Source organism: Netta rufina (genome assembly GCF_964035555.1).
Source record: "Netta rufina genome assembly, chromosome: 22".
Lineage (NCBI taxonomy): Eukaryota > Metazoa > Chordata > Aves > Anseriformes > Anatidae > Netta > Netta rufina.
In genome coordinates this window covers 8,290,822-8,308,060 of record NC_140146.1, presented here as the reverse complement: position 1 = coordinate 8,308,060, position 17,239 = coordinate 8,290,822, and the positions used below count along the sequence as shown (strand labels likewise).

At 47.9% G+C, this 17,239-nt stretch overlaps 1 protein-coding gene across 2 annotated transcripts in view; it reads left to right on the top strand.

The window, feature by feature from the left end:
• PRDM16 (PR/SET domain 16) overlaps positions 1-17,239 on the top strand; it is a gene marked incomplete at its 3' end in the record, with an annotated part of 276,617 nt that overhangs the window by 128,863 nt on the left and 130,515 nt on the right. The window lies entirely within an intron of this gene.

The window sequence follows — 17,239 nt, the reverse complement described above, 5'->3', positions numbered from 1 at the left end:
GTTTTAGGTTTTGGATGAAGATGGCTTAGCCGGGCCGGTTATTCTAAGCACGAAGCCGTCACGCTATTCGATTCGCGGTGCCAGTAATTTGTAAGTAACCCTCGCACCTCTTTTTTTTGTTTTGTTTTTGCCGGGCCTTTCTGTGGCCGAGGCTTTAGAAGGCCGTGCCCGTGGCCGGCAGGGCTTTGGGGAACACGGCTCTGCCAGGCCTGCCCTGCCCCACGGCCCCGGCCCCGTGGGGGCTCCCTGCCCGGCCCCCGGCCCCGGCGCCCTGCCCGAGGAGGGGATGGGGCCGGCGGTGCCGCGCTCCCTCCTCCCGCCCCGCCACCGCGGCCGGGCTCTGGGAAGGTAGCCAAATGCCACCGAGGACACTGGAGCAATAAATCATCCTCCTTCCAACATCTGCAGGCCCCAAAGGCTAGCCCCTTGCCGATGATGATCTCGCCTCCCACCCCCTGCTTTTTATCCTGTCCCTCTCTGACAAAACACCTATTGTCGCAGGCTGAGTGAAGAAGAGTCCTTTTTCCTTCACAAAGGCCCTCTGAAGCCAAGTGGTGAGCTGCCAGAGAAGATGCCTATGTCTCCGCAGGGAGCCTATATCTCACTCGCTTTCTCTGTAGTTCATACTTTTTCTCTCTCACGGGGGTCACCCAAAGCCTTTCACTCTGGCTTCATATTCACATAAAGACATCAAGAAAAAGAAAAACCACACCAGAAAGAATTATTAGGCATGGCTGTCAAATGCTTTATGGGGGGGTGGGGGTGGTTTGGGGGGAAAGAACAGTAACTCTTTATGTGCTGGCATTGTGGGGAGAGCTAATGTACTCCTGCCTGAGAGCGGCTTGCAGGAAGACATTACATGCCTTAAGAATTAGGGAGAAATATTAAACGAACATATTGTGTTTCAGCAAAAGGGCATTTCCTTCTCATTTCTGGGTTTCAGCAGGTTTTCCTAGGTTATAGGAGGCTCTTTCTCAATCCCACTTTCTCAAACTTTATTTTATTTTATTTGAGGAAGCCTTTACTGACTGCCCCTGCCCTTCGCGTGCCATTTCTTAAAAGCAGAGCGATCTCCAGGAACAAATAGATCAAAACGTCCCGGGTCCGCATTTGCTTTTGAAAGGAGTCCAACATCCAGGCGCTGTCCCCACCAAACCCTTCCCAGCGTTTGGTGTTTCCTCACCAAATGCACTCGAGCAGAGGAGCGGGACCTTGGCAGTGAGGAGCCTCCTGCCCCTTCCCTACCAGTCAGGAGCTGGTTTTTGGCTGTGTTTGCTGCGAGCACAGCGACCGGGCAGCTGTGCAGATTGCCAGGTAGGGAACCACCCGTTTGTCACAGCTTGGGGAGGAAAAGCCCCCGTGAAGCTGCTGCCCACCTCCCTCCGTCAGCTTCCAGGGGGTTTGGGAGGGCCTGACACCGAGGGCCTCGCACACAGACTGCCTGCCCACGTCCATTGGGGTGCCGCGGAGCCGGGTGTGCTCACACCTCTCCGGAGCCGTGCTCCTTCTCCTGGCTCAGCGGGCAGGCTGAGCGAGGCACTGTTTAGGAAGACCCTGCTGCCGTGGAGAGGAAGATAAATTAAAAACTTCATTTAATCCTTTGGACGGCCGAGACTGTAAAGTTAACAGTCGAGTAACCTATTAAAATTTACAGTGCAAGGCATCAAAACAGAAGAAAAGTGCACATGTATAAAGTTTAAAGCATCCTTATAAAAAGCCGGAAACCTAACACTGCATTCCTACAAATTATTCCCTTAGCAAACATTTTTATTTCCAATTAGTAAAAGAAAAATTGCTAATTTGCTGCAGTTGGACAGGCCTGACGTCTCAATCTGCAAAGTGTCAGTGCTGTGAAAGGAAATGTTTCACACTGTGCTGGAGAGAGAGAGCAGCTCTAAAGAGGGTCAGGGCATTGGGCCCAGAAACCAGATTGACTGGCCATAGTGCTAAATTACTCACACAAGACATACATTGTCTGCAGTGCCAGCTACAGAGTACTCACTTTCTCATTCTTTCCCTTTTTTAGCTGGTGCTTGTGGGGGAGGTGAGGGACGGTCGGGCCCAGGGGAGAGGGGAGGGGGACGCCTTCAGCAGGGACACGGGGTACGGGCTCATCTCTGCTCTCATCTGAAGGCAGTGCCTGTAAATCATCCTGGGGAGGCCGAGCAGTGCTCGGTGACTTTTGGGGGAGCAGCTGGTGCCAGCCCCGGGATGCCGCAGGGGCATTGGAAGGAGCAGGGCTAGCGCTGGCCTGGGTGGCCAAGGCTCAGGCTGTGGACGAGCTGCCCCTTCCCGTCCATAGCAAACAGCGTCACCAGGAGCAGCAGGAGCTGCTTGCTAAGGGTAGTGCTGTTGCTGGCACACGGTGCTTGTGTCAGGGTAACATGCACGCGATGCTTCTTGCTCCGTGAGGGCGGCGATCCCGGGAGCCACCGGAGGGTGAAGGGGCCAAGCACGGGCCGGTTCTGCAGAGGTGGGGGAGCAAAAGGTACCGTGTGTGCTGCTGGGCTGTCCACGTCGTCACAGTGTCCTGTTTAAAACATCCATGCTGTATTTATTCCATGGTCTCATCAAGGACCCTTGAATCCAAACACTGTTATGGGTGTGTCTCAGTACATTAACCGGGATGTAAACCTGGGTTTTGTGAAGCTCATACAGGTGAGCTGGAAAAAAAGTCCGGTCTGGGTCCTCCACGCCGACCTCTGAGAGATTGGGAAGGCACCAGCTGTGATCTCAGCTTCACCTTGGCATTGCCCTGTTGTACGGCTGCCTTCAGCTGGGACTAACAGCCTGACAGGGCCCATTTTTATGTTATCAGGGCTGGTACTTTACTTTAAATAATTACCCTAATTGTTTTGTTAATCACGTAAGGAAAAAAAAGTCAAGGATCACATTTCCAAGTAATTGCTGCTTCCTAAATTGCAATCTTCTTACCTGCCTCTGAAAAAGTTTCTTATGCCTTTGGTTCCTCCTTCCCCCGGCTGCTCCCACCAGCAGCGTTGGGTGCTGGGCTGCTGAAGGTGCAAGGTGCCTGTAACCTGCAGACACGCGGTGCTCGATTCACCGTGATGGGCAAGGCGTCACAGCACTCGGGGGTATCGCTTGGTGTGCTTCCTATTAAGAGGCTTAAAAATGAAATTTTATTTTGCTAAGATACTGCTAGCTCTTGGAGAGGAATGTCAACCTCAGAGACATCTTAATTTCTCTTTCCTTTCTGCAAGGAACCAGCGTGAGACAAGAACTGATTTATTTGTGCTAAAAATCTTGCGTGTGGGCACAGATTTCCCGTTAATTCTGTGGAGGGAACCCATTACAGAAGTAGCTTTTAGCTGGCCTGGGAGGAAGCTATTGCACCTTGACATAACAATCTCCATAGCCCCTTTCCTAACCAGACAGGTTCTGGGTTTCTTTCTGCTGATAATCCCACCAGGACCTTTGTTTTCTGATAAAGCTAGATTCCGCTGGAGAAACCTAAACACATTAGAGGCTCCATTACATCCTCTGCATACTTCTTAAAACCTGCCCTGCGCTTCCTGTGCGTTAAACAGAGCAGATGCCTGCTCGGTTCCTGCGGCACAGGCCAGTCCAGCCATCACGGTTATTGCTGATAGCTGCGTACAGCTGCCACGATAACGCCCTAACATTCTCAATGTGTCCCTGTAAAAAAAAAAAAGAGAAAAAAAATGAAAAAAAGAGGACCTTGCCTTTGGTGAGATAACTGGAGCAGGACTGTGATGGTTTCTTTCTCCAGGAATGCAGACGCTGAGCTTTTGGGTCACGTTGCAGCTTCTTCACTGATGGGAATCTCTGCAGGCACTTTGTGATCCGATACCAAAACAGTGCTTCTCTTGGCTGATACCAGGAAAGGGGGGAGAAGCAGCACTTTCGTTTGGATTGCAGGTTGGGCTTACAGAACGGAAGGCCAAATACACGTTTCCTTTCTGAGGCTGCCCTCTCACAACGCTCATGGCCAGAGCAGCTCCAGCACTTCTTGCGTGGAACTGAACCATCAGCAAGCCCCAGAGTTGCTTTGGAAGAGGCACATCCTAGCATCTCATGCAGGAAGGATAGGGAAAGAGAGAGTGATTCAAAATTTTGGGGCATTCAGGAAGTTCTTGTTGAGGTTGGTGGACAGATCTGTGAGCTACAGTCTGAGCTCAATGAGCAAGTAACCACAGCTGTCTCCCTTGCAGTTTTTCTTCCCTTTGCCTTTTCTGGGGCTGAACTTTGCTCCATACAATTTGAAAAATATTTTTCAGAAGAAATTTGAAAGGGAAGCAGCAAGAAATGCTTGAGTTCTTCCCTTTTCATGACCCCCCCGTCATTACCCTGCTATCTAAGGAATGCAGAGAGCAAAGGGGGGGACGGGTCCCGGGGCTGCACGGCTCGCCGTGACCCCGTGCGTGCATCACCTCGCGAGGGGAGCGTTTGTGGGCCATCAGTGCTGAAGGGCGCTTCTCATGCATCAAAACCTTCTCGGGGTGAAGGAGTCTGGTTATTTTTCGCTCGGTTTTTGCCTCTTTATTGGCCAGTGGAAGGAAAGTGCCCAGAGTGAAGCGAGGAGCGATGTGGGGCCATGGGCTCACAGCCTGTGCCAGCAGCCGGCCAGGCGGCAGCACGAGCCCGAACGCCGTGTTCCTCCTTACCCGCACTCCCTGCTCAGTGCCGTGCACCTGGAAGGGCTCCAGGGCCTTTACATATGCAAACACCTTCCTGCTGCCGCCCCACAAAGGGCACATTCTGCCAATCGCTCCTCGCACCCGCGCCGTGCCCTCGCCGCAGAGGTTACGGGGAATTTGTTTCCGTGCATCCGAGAGCTTGTGATGTGCCCTGAGGGGGGAGGTCGCTGCCCTCCGTCCTGAGGTTTCCTACTTTTTCCATTTTTTGTTGTCTTTTTCTTTCTTCCAGGCCTTTAGGATCAGCCTTCAAGCCCTAAAAACACCCTCGTGCTGTCTGCAAGGTGTAGCTGTTGTTAGAGCTGTGCATGGCCACACGGAGATCCCTGGGACACCACGTCTCACCTTTCCTAACCTCTGCTGCAGGGGCAGGGGCTGGCCGCATAAACCTTACAGTGCCTATATTTGTATTTGGGGAAACAGCCTTGATGTTCAAAGCAAATTGCCCTTGGTCTGGAGCTTTAGGAACTCATCGTACTTCCCAGCTGCTTGTGGCTTTGCTCGTGTTCTTTTCCATGAGCCATGCGGCTCGGTGAGCCAGCACCGGCTGCTGCTGGAGGTGGGGACCCGCGTGGCCCAGCAGCAGGATGCTCTGGGTGACTCTCCTGAAGCCTCACCTGCAGCTGAGCTCCTGTTCTGGGAGCCTGAGCTCTTGGAGTTGGCTTTTCAATCAGGGATATGTCAGAAACTGGTCCTAGGATGTGCTGCTGACTTGTAGCTGCTCAGGGGGCCTTCTCTCTGCTTTGATGGCCAAATTTAAGCTTGGGTTATTACATTTGCCTTTCCGTGTGCAGCTGGTATTATCAAATGGAGGTGTTTCCTTAATGTTTGCCCTTACCTCGTCTGCAGAGTCGCTTTGGGCTGTTGGATTCCCCGGTTAGCTCCGTACGTTGGCCAGGTAGCGATGGATGCATTCCCCCACGCACAAGCTGTGAAGCCCTTTGGGCTCTGCCACGATGGAGGTAGCCCACAGCAAACACCAGATAGCAATTTCTGCCCGAGCTGCGGGGTTTTGTTTTTCTTTTCTTCTTCCTTGGTAGTGTTTTCCCCTCCACCAGCCCGGTTAGTTACAGCGGAGGGGACAGTTACACCAGCGAGAGATAAGCCAGGCTTCAAAGTCTGAATTGATGTGTGTATAATTCTGAGCTTACCGGGGTCAAAGGTGTTTGCATCTGAGCAGGACTGACAGCCTTATTGTTGAGATTAGCTCTGAGGAGCTGGAGACTCAATTTCTGAATGCCAGAGCCTGTGTGGTTTTGGCACGTCACCTAATTTCGTGTCTCAGTCCTGTCTGTAAAATGGGGATAGCAATCTTTCTCTTTTTCTTTTCTCACCGTTTATCTGCTGTGTTTACTTATTATCGAGGTCTGTTAGGCAGACTCATCGCTGTGCTTTATGTAGCAGCGAGCACAACGGGGCTTCGGGCCTTTTCCTGGGTGCTGCCGATAATAAATGGTGGGAAACTTGGTCAGGGGAGCGCAGCACCAGGAAGTTTAGTCACAGGGTTATCTGACGTGGTGCTTTCCCATTACTTGGAAATACCAGATGTGGGCAATAATGGAGACAAAATTGTCCCTGTTTCAAATTTGAAGTCAATGGCTTATCAGTACTGGATTTCCCCCCTTCCCCCCATGGAAATGATGAGTTTTGGGTTGGAGATTCTCTGAGTCGACCTGCCTGAAAATGTTTTTACATGGTTTTCTTCATAGCTGGCAAAACCAGCAGATTGGGAGCATTATAATTTTCTCATGCTTATTTCCTGCGTGCCTCGGTGAGTGGATGAGAGGCGTTTTTGAGGCAGATTTGCTTTTTGAAACAGGTTGGAGCAAACTGTGCTGTGCTGTGGGGAGCAGCAGCAGCGGAAGCTGGTACGAGGCCGTCCTGCCACGTCTGAGGCGTTTCTTCAAGTAAATTATCAGATAGAGGTCAACTTGTGTCACCTTAACCATGACACAGCTAACAGAAGCCTTGTTTGTGAAGCAGCTGCTGATTATTATTGGTGAGCAAATGTCTTTGAATTTTATAGTTCCTCTTATCTGAAACTAATAAAAACACAATGCCAGTGACGAGTCGAAGGTCATCTCATCCCTCTGTCGAGATGTATAGTAAGTAGTCAACAAAGCTCAACATTATACACACTTTTTGGCTGATATAGTCCATAAAAAATAAATGTTTCTGAATGAGGGGTAGAAGTCAAGGATGCATTCTGTCTTTCCATTAACACCTAAAAAAACTTTTCATTTTATATTTTCATATATTGGATCCTAACCTCCGCTCTGCAGAAGCTAGCCAAACAGGTGGCATATTTCAGACTCGATGAGGTGCCATTGCAGTTAAGCAGGCACTCGGATGGTTGTGAGTCCCTTTTAAAAAATCAGATTAATAGAAAATCTATTGAAACAATCAAAATATTCACCTTTCAGGGAAGCCATTGTGCCAAGTGCAACGTAAGGAGACAGCAATAAATCACCATGCTATGCACCTCAAATAGATAATCAATTTAATTGAAAGCATCAATAATCATAGTTTGACATTTATTACCCGGTGGATGGTTTATCTTTTAGGCTAGGGGACAGCAGGGCAATGATGAATACCAGTTCTGCGATGGAACACAATTATATGGTGCAAGGAAAAGGATTTTATATTCTGCAAAAAAAAAAGGCAGTCAAATTCATAATTGAACCAGATTGCATGAAAACTGCGAAATAAATGGCTCAAATGCATATCAGTGAATCCTACTGTTACGGTTTGTGAGATAAAGTTGCAAATGCTGCTGTGTGCAGTCTTTTTAAGTGACTTAGGACAGCGATGCTGCAAGACCAAATCTGCCAGAAAATCATCTTTTTTCCCACTTGCCTAGGAGAAAACCCCAAGCATGGCTGGATCGGTTCCCACTGCTGTGTTTTATTGTTGGTGCTCACCTGGTCATTTCCTTGTGCATCCTCTGTGGTGAAAAGTACAAGAACAAGCGGCACTGGTTATACAGACAGAAGGCTCCGAGGGCAAACGAGGGGTCAAAAAATAATCTCCTGTTTATTTTCCAGCAAAGGAGGAATTCTCCTTTTCACCTCAGGAGCTGTTTCCATGTAGTGTGCCCAGTGTCCTGGCCGAGTGGAGCAGGAATAGCTGCTGAGCCTGGAGGCAAGTCCCCGGGATGGCCAGTGGACACCCGGTCCTTGCACGTCCTGGGAGGCTTTCAGGAAGGTGGAAACCTCAAACTTTTAACACTTAGAGCTGTAGAATAAGTTATTGCAAAAAAACACAAAACCAAATAGTTTATGTTACTTGGAATGGTGCACTTACTGTGCATCAGTCCAAGCATATTATTATACCTTTATTACACCTTTTTTTGGTGCGTTCTTGAGGCCTCTTGTTGAATTGCTTGTGCTTTGAGAAGAGTGAGGTTACGCTCTTAGTGCTTTCACCAAGTAGTGCAGCCTGTGTAAGTTATTGTAAAGTTCTCTTTTTATGATTTGAACCAAAACACAACTTAGAAACCACACTGACTGGCGCTGTGCTCCTGGCAGAAGGGAGAGCGCAGCAGCGAGCCCCTGGGAAGGGAGGGATTAGGCAAGCTGAAGTCGCGTCCCACCAAACGTCAGCCAGATTATTGCTTTTGCATTTAATCTTAACTTTCATCTAACCAACAGGCTGCACGTCTGAATTAGGGAAGGGAGATAAACAACTGTGAATTATAAATATACGGACAAATTGACAGCCTTGGCTGTAGCAAAGCAGGCAGTGGTATAACAGAGTGTATTATCTTGCTTTAGTCCAGTGCTTATCCCAACCCTAGAAATCATTATTTTATTGCTTTAAAATAGATTCCTTATCTTTAAAAAACAAACCGAATAAACAGCCTTACAAATTCCTTTTGTATTATAAAAACACACATCTGAAATACGAGGGATGATATTTAGGGAGCCTGCAATGGGAGGATGTGGTGAGGAGAAGTCTTTGGAGAAACCCGAGACACCACAAACTCATCCCAAGCCTCAGAGCCCCCTTCGGAATTTTCTAAACTTCAGCACAATCCACAGCACAATGCCAAACATTCAAAGCAGCAAAACAGCCCTCGAAGAACTGTGTGTGAGCGTGCAATCGAGGATGATCCCGGGTTGCTGTGCAAAGCCCGCAGCATTCGCCTCCCAGCTGTCGCCGTTTGCAGCAGCCGGGCCTTGGGCGGTGTCCAGCCCGCTCAGAGCAGGTGCCAGGGGCAAACGTGGGGAAACGGCTGCAGCCTGTGGCTAATGACTTCATTGACTTCATCCCTTCCTTCCTTCAGTCAGAGCAGGACCAATTGACCCCGGTGACCCGGCAGCACAGACTGACAAGCATGCGGGAGTTTTGTTGCCTTTGCAGGGCTGGCTTTGCTCTCTCTCAATCCCGAGAGGTTTGGGGTGTTGAGGAGACGAGAGCCAAGTCTCTCAGAGTGTTAAGCTGCTGCTGTGCAGTTTCCACAAAGCAAGGGTTTCCTTGATGGCACGTTCAGATGATCTGGTAAGGTAAAATCTCTTAACTATGCTCAAATCAGTGGTTATTTACTTTGGGCTGGCAGTTAAAAAAGCACTTTACTTCATTAACCCCTCTTCAGTGGCTCCAATTCATTTCATTTCCAGCATCTGGACACATTGCGGACATTTCTTTGTCTGTGAACCCTTGGTGGTAGTTTTGAAGACATAAACAGAAATGCTATTTGGCAAGGTCGTGTAGGGAGCCATCTTCAAACCTCAATGTTCCTTTTGGCACAAGATTAAAAAACCCCTGGCAATCAGTGCTCAGAGCTGGGTGTCCCCAGATTTTCCTCAGAACTGCACTCGGAGTGTTTAACGACAAGGAGGGCTGTGGGTGCTTTTGCAAAGCTTGTAATGAAAAAAGAAAAAGTGTGGGATTTTTGGTAGTGTTCTGAACGGAGCTCCAAGTGGAAAAATCCATTTTCATTTTGGTGGCAAGCAACTGGAATTACTAAGGATAACAAAGGTGATTTTTTTTAAAATCTGGAATTACTAAAGATAACAGCGGTGAGTTTTTTAGGATCTATTAGCCATTTTGGTTTACCTCAGGAAAATTTTCTGCGGAGATTTCCAAATTTTCTGAGCAAGCACTCTGAAAGCCGGGCGCCCACGGCTTGAGCCGTGCGGTCAGGAGGGAAGCAGCTTCTGGCTGGCAGGTGGCTTTGGGAAGCGGTCGGCCACAAGGGCTTTTTACTGGGAAGATGTCTAATCAAGAAAATGTGAGCAGACAGGTAATGGTCAAGTTTTCTGACCTCAAGAAATGAAGTGCTCGCTGCATTTATGAGCTCATTTCTCTCGTTATTCATTGGCTCTTTTAATCAATGTTCTCTCTAGATTAGGACTTGCCTCTGTCTCGGGGAATAAAATCCCATTTCTGTCCTGGAGGCCAAAAGGGTCCTGGTGCAGAGGGCGGGTGTCGCTGGCTCCTGTAACAATTAACAGATCTCGTTTGCTCCAGCACACGCATGTTGGTAGCAGGCACCCCCAGCAGGAAGGGGTGTTGGGTGCTGAAGGAGACGTTGGAAGGAGAAGTGTTACGTGGAGAGACGGGAGGGTGCCGTCTCCCCCGAAAGCTGTCCGGGTGGTGCCCTCGTAATTCTCTGACCCATCAGTTCCTGGAGCTGGCTTACAAACCAGCTGCCAGGTGAAGCCACACGCTCTCTGGTGGCATTCCCTGCAGAGAGGCACCGGGCACATACCCAGCCCCGTTACCTCGAGGCCCTGGACACAAATCCTTACCTGGGGAGGACACCAGCAGCCCAAGGAAAAAACAGAAACTGATTTCCGCTCGGACTCCCTGAATTCCTGTCTCAAGAAAATGCATTGAAATTGCCACCCACTCTCTGTCTGGCTGATTAAATAAAATATTGACCTTTTCCAAACACAATATTATCATTCCAAGCATAATATTATCCAGTTCTGTCTGAAACCGTTTCTACAGCTCTTAAAAGGGACCTCACCTGGCACCCCCTATCAGCTCAGGAGAACAGCACTGTGTCCCTTTTAAATAGGAGACTGATTGGGCCAGTGTCTGAAGTTAGTCCGCAGAATAATTCCATACAAACTTTTATTTATAGAGAATGTAATTTCTTGATATTACTTCTGGAAAAAAAAAAAAAAAAAAAAAAAAGGAAGACAAAGTGCCCTTTTCTGTCCCCCTGCTGTTTTTGTCCTCGCAGAAAGTGTCCCGACAGGGGGTTCCTCCCCAGGTTAGCCAGCCCATTTGGGACAAGTCCCTGCTCTGGGTTTGAGGGGCAGTGAGTCTGGAGGATGAGTGGCAAAACATCAGCACAACCTCTTCTTGTGCTGCTCGCCATCCTCCTGCTTTTCCTTCAGTAGCTACCTCTGAGATGGGCCCTGCAAAGGAGCTCTGAATATCCGCGTCTTCCCCTAAAATAAACAGGACTTGAACCTCTCACAGCCAGCCTTATGTTTCTCTTCCAGTTCTTCTCAGGCTTTAATGGGCCATTTTTCTTACTGCATCGCAGTGCCTGGCTACGACCTTGTCATGTTAAAGTGGCAGTTAGGTTATCCTGCTGATGGGTATCAAACTGACATATCCCATCCTCGCTGTCTGAGTGCCAGGCAGGGATACATTCCCAGACAGCCCGCGCTCCCCCTGGGCGGTACCAGCTATTAGGCAGGCTGCTGCTTTCAGTCGCCCCTTTCACAGCGCGGGCAGCAAAAACCGGGCTGCTAAATGAGACAGTGCATTTCCCACTTTAAACTTTTGAAATTGGTGGGAACGTTGCATATTGGCTTTATTTTCCTTCAAGTGTGATTAATGATCAAAAATCTACGTGTCACAGCCCAGCTATTTAGCTTTGGTGCACTACTATGGTTACAGGGAAGGCCATTATTTTGATGGAGCTGAGGATAAGCTCTAGATATAGACACAGTTTATTGAGCAGGATTTTTGGCAAATTCTGTATGCAGCGAGCTGCAAGTTTGCTTTTATGTTTGTGCCTGTGATTTGACGTGCTTGCATGTGGGCAGCCGCAGCAGCTCCAGCGAGCTCAGCCACGCCGTGCGCTGCTGGGGCAGGGAAAAGCCTTGGCTTTTGGGCCGAGGCAGGAAAGCGTGCCCAAGGCAAAATTTATTAGTTATATACTCCTTAAACGTGGTGAAACAATTCATAATTCTTATCAGTGTCTCTTTAGGCTGCGAGGAAGAGAATGAAATGAGGTCATTTTTCTCTGTTCTTTCTCAAGCCCTCAGCTGTGAGATCACCGCGCGTGGGCACAAGCACGCAGGCTCGGCGTGGGCGGCGGCAGGAGCCGAGGCTGCCCCGCTCGTGGCTTGAGACCCGGGGCAGAAAATCTCTACACCTCCTCCATGCGGCAGCATTTTGCGAGATGTCCGGGTCATCCCAGGTGTGGTTGGGTTTTGGGATCTGAGTGCGTTGCCTGTCTAGGTCTGTGTGTCCGTGTGTGTCCTGGATACAACGGCTGCAGCGTCGGATGAAGGATGAGCTGCTCCGCCGGAGCCCAGAGGTCCCCATGCGTCAGCCCCAGCGCGTGTCAGCACTGCCATTAGCGGATGATGTATGGTCTCCCCATTTACTTATGATATTAGTGATCATCTTAACAAGCAGGTTATCAATATGGGAAGTACAGAGGAAGTTCATTTGTATTATTCTGTCAATATCAAGGTCATTTTTATAACTAAAAAGGGTCGAGAACAAAAGATGGATGGATCGTGTATGACTAAAGCTAACCGCCCAATCTATTTACATTGCTGCGAACAGCAGAGCTTGGTCTGCTAACCAAAACACTGCACTTCACTCTTCAAGATGATTTTTTTTGCCTGGATGATAAGGAGCTGCAGATCCATTAAGTGATTGTTTTGGGTGATCCTGCAGCAGGCAGGATGCAGGGCTGGGGGCCCGACACTTGGATTCCACTGCTGTTTTCTCTATGGGTAGAGTGAAAATACAACTGTCTTGCAGTTCAGAAGCCCATTCTGTCACAGGATCTCATATTTTCTCAGACTCTCCTATTTGTGGTCCCAGTTTTGAAGATGAACAAACTGAGTAAGTACAGAAGCAGTTCAATACTGAGGAGGTCTGTTTTAATCCTTTGGCTGTACATACTGCTCTGCTAGGCAGAGAGAAGTGTCCCTTCCTCTTCTCAGGATTCAGTTTTATCATGGAAACATGCACCAAAATAATATTGGCTGGTTTATGTCCATAGGAACGTGGAGCTGAGGGCTAATTCTTCCACCCGCATGCTGCGTGGACCTGGTTTCATCCTGGTGAATGTGACTCCTAATGCCCACGTCAGGACTAGGAAAGGTTGCACAATTTCTCCCCAAAAAGTCAGGCTGTGGTTTATTGTGGTGGGACTTTGACCTGCCTGCACTTTGCTAGCTGGGTGTCTAACAACGCTGTCATCACTGCCATATTGAGACACGGTCGTGTTCTCAAACCATGCTGTCCCTCTGGATTTCCTTCAGCTCCTGGGTCACTCAGAATCTGGACGTTGTTTGTTACTGGTTTTGTGGTTTGTCCCAGTTATTTACCATCCCTGGTGCTTACTCTTCTTTCAATAATTGCTCGCCTTGCAAAAGGGAACGCAGTGGGTGCATCTCCTCGCTGGAGCTCTGAAGGGTCTCGTTTCTGTTGTTGGTAAAGGCCACATAATTTAAGCAGTGTAAATAGGTGGCTATTAAAGGTGATGTCAGGTTGCTGAAATAGAGAAAAAGAAAAGAAGGAGGTTAGACGTGACGCCCTGTGAAGGGGAAATGCATCTCTAGTTTGGATCCAGGGAACACGTGCAATGAATGGAATACGTTCTCTTTTAGCAAAACTGCCAAATTATCAAGTGCATTTCTCATGCTCATTAACACTGGACTTTTAGAACCTGATAAGAATGCAATATAAAATCAAACAGCCCCTAAAGACGGAGAGATTATATTAAATGCTCTCCTATCACCAGCCCCTGAGTGCTTGGCAAGAGAAATGGTGACATTTACTAATCAGTAGCCTCTCTTATTTGTCTTGGCTGAAAGTCTCAAGTCCTCAGCTTATTGAAGTTATTACAAATGCTCTCCATTAGATTCTGTTTAACTTCCTGGTATTTGCAGTTGAACTTGATCGCAATGTCACGGAGGAGTTATGTCTTTAAAAAGAGATACAGAAGTTGTGATACCATGTATGTAAATTGCCTCTTTATTTCCTTTCTTCCAGCCTCTGTTCCTAAGCATGTCGTGAGTGTCTGACATTGAGTCTTTTCACCATTAACTACCCCTGACACTTCCCTGCTCCTGTCTGACTGCAGAGGAGTTTATTTCTTGTAACGTGAAGGTGATATTTCTTACCGAACCATGACTTGGGATATCCCTTTGGTTTGAACACCCTTCAGGATGACCTGCAATGGGTCACCTCCTGGAAGTCAGCAAACGGCACAAATTCCTCCGTAAGGCTGGGACATGAGACACGAACAAGTGCAGAGGTGTGCCCTGGGGCAGATTACCAGAAATTTGGGGCTGTGGATCCTTGCTGGACCACCTTTTTGTTCAGACTTTCACCTGAAAAATAAATGGTTATCAAATGGTCTGTGGAGTGCATACTGTGGCTTTGCAGCCTGTTACTGGTCCACAAACCACAGGAGCCCTGTGGCAAGCGGGATAAGGCCCGTGCTGGGCTCCTGGTTAGCAGCAGCACCTTGCTGCCGGCCCGGCTCCGTGCCGCAGGAGACCTCCGAGCTAATGCCAAACTGCTTGGAAGAGCTCGAAGAGCGACAGCTGTTGTGACACTGTTAGGTTTTACACAAATCGGCTTTTCGGTTTCGCTTCAAAACTGGCAAATAGATTGTTTTGAGAATTGTTATTAAATAAACAAAGCCTTTCCTGCCTGTGCATTTGCAGTCCCCAGAGCTGCTAATGGCAGAGGAGGTTGGCTCTTCGCTGCAGCAATGTGTGTCAGTGCGATGAGCAATGGTCTTCATGTCCCAGGCAAATGGTAACAGCGAGGAGCACATCGCGTGCTGCTTTTTGTGTGTGCGTGTGTAAATTGTCCTTGGGCACCAGGGGGTGGGAGAGGTACTGAGATAGCTGCTACGGCCACGCAGACGGGCTGGGAAGATGCTTGGGGCAGAGCCACGCGAACCGGCGTTGGGAGGAGGATTTGCTGCTCCTGCAGCACGCCAGGACAGAGCTGTTAGAGGAGTAATTCATGGGTTTATGAAGAACGAGAGTTAGGTGTATCAGAGTGCTTGGTTAACTGCGTCTTGCCAGCCTGTGATGTGTTGAGCTCTTCCTGAAGGATCAGCTGAGTTATTGCCCAAAGTGCTGATATCCCCACACCAGCTTTGCAGACCCGTTGGGCTTTCTCTTCCCTTTCCAGCACAATTGTAGGCATGGAAATGCTTCTCAGAGACCAAGACTCAGTGGAAGAGGGGCAGGTCCTAGTTCTGTCGTCGTCTTTGCCTTTTGGTTTGCTGAGCACATCAAGCCATGCCTATTCAAGCTTTTTTTTTTTTTTTTTTTTTTAAATGACAGTTTATCTGAGCTCACGGAATGAATGGATAACGTTACTATTTACATAAGCTCATTGTGATCTGTCTCGGTAATGTAATCAAATTAGGGTTAACTGCAGCTGGAGAATGCCAGCTTGTAAACTGTTTTTCAAAAAGAATCACATGGTGTTACTTGACATGTTTAGTATACATTCAGGAGGCTTTGCAAAAATTATAGCACATCCCTAACTAATGTAAGTAAGGCAGGGCTCTGTTGCCACCAGTTTGCTGAGCCCAGGAAATGAAACGCAATGAAATTCATCATCAGCTGGAGGAGAGATACCTCCAACCGGATCCCTCAAACAACTTCTTCTGACGTGGCTGCTGCTGACATGTTGTCTTTCTTTTGGCTAAAATCAACATATCAGTTGATAGAAAAAGCATATGGTGCAAATTTTGAGTACATTTAAGAACATCTGTGTTAACTGCAAAACTGCAGCCCACTGTACACGTCAAGCACAATATTTAGTATTATGGCATTCACATAAGATGAAGTCCAGCCTGAGCTAAAATTACCCAATGAGTAGATTTTCAAAGTATCTTTTGTTATTCTTATTAATAAACATCACATCTGGTACTTTCTCCCCCTCTCTCTCCCTTTCTCTCGTTTAATTAGGAGGTAGTATTTACATCCCCGTGTTGCGTTCATTCAGCTCCCTTCCGCCTAGAAAGGTGTTTTCAAACAGTTTTCGTTCCAAACTGGGAGTGCAGAATAAGGATTTTGTACTTTCCTCCTGAAGCCGGGAAGGTTTCTGAAGGCTCTGTCAGATCCCCAGCAAAGGTTTGACAGCTCTGGGCTTTGGCTTGTGTCTTCTGACAGCCTCGCCCCCAAATACCAACAGTGCCAACTTGTTCTAACGACGTGGGCAAGTAGGAAATTCAGGGGTGTTCAAGGAACGCAGAAACCCTGTGGCAGAACCTCGTCCCGTGCTTGTGCACTGCAGGCGTAATCATCTTCCTTTTGTAAAGTCTGGTGTAAAGCAAGGATGGAAAATGTAATCTAAACAGGGTTTGAAACCTCCCGCTTTTGCTAAGAAACCTTTCCCTGCATGTAAATGCGTGTAGCTTGAGGGTGGAGATGGCTCCGTCAGAATAAAAATTCTTCATGAAATCAGGGTTTATTTCCCCGGAAGTTCTGTAATGGAAGGAAACTGAAAAACTACTCCACTTTGTCAAAAATCAATCATTTTGAAATACCACAAATGAACATTTGGATAGAAAGCCACGGTGCTTTTCTGCAGAATTACAATTTTTTGAATTTGTATGGCATACTTTTTACAGAAATTCTGTTCTCTGAGAATTTTAAAATTTGGGATCTGCTATGAATTGAAGGGGAAAAAAAAAATGCTCTGAGAAACATAACTTGCCCCTTGAGCAGAGATCTCTCCAAACCAACAAAAGGAAGCTTGTGTTGGCATTTAGATTCAGACTCAGGAATTCCTGACTCTTAAGCCTGTTTATATAGGACTATACCACAGCCCAATTTGCACTTCATTTCAGTTTTTTTTTCCCCTCTACGTTTATGGTCATGTTGAACGGGTGGATTATGCACTCTGAATGCACATACTTTACCAATTGTATTTAAAGATATTTTACATACAATAATTACAGCGAGGTGTCTTCGTTTGGAAGCAGCAGTGTTTCGTGAGGGCTTTTCAGCCGTTTAGCATCGTCCTATTTATATCACAGCTCTGCAAGTTTCATGGCCTGGCTCTCACCAGTTCCCAGGGAAAATCATGGGGGCCGGGATGCTCTGCGCCTGCGAGCAGCCACTGATCCCCCGCGACCTGGGGACCCACGCTCCCAGCTCTGTGACAGATTTTCCTGGTGGTATTTCAGCGTCTGCATGTGCACACACAAGTGCACGAGCACACAGATTTTTATTGCTCGGGTATTCACCTCTTGGTCCTGTTTGCTCTCAGCTACTTTCCAAACCACAATTTCAGTATCTATTAAAGCTGTTGTAAAATACAGAATGGCTTAGGATTCTTACTATTTCCAACATGGCACGCTGTTATTACAGCTGAGCTTG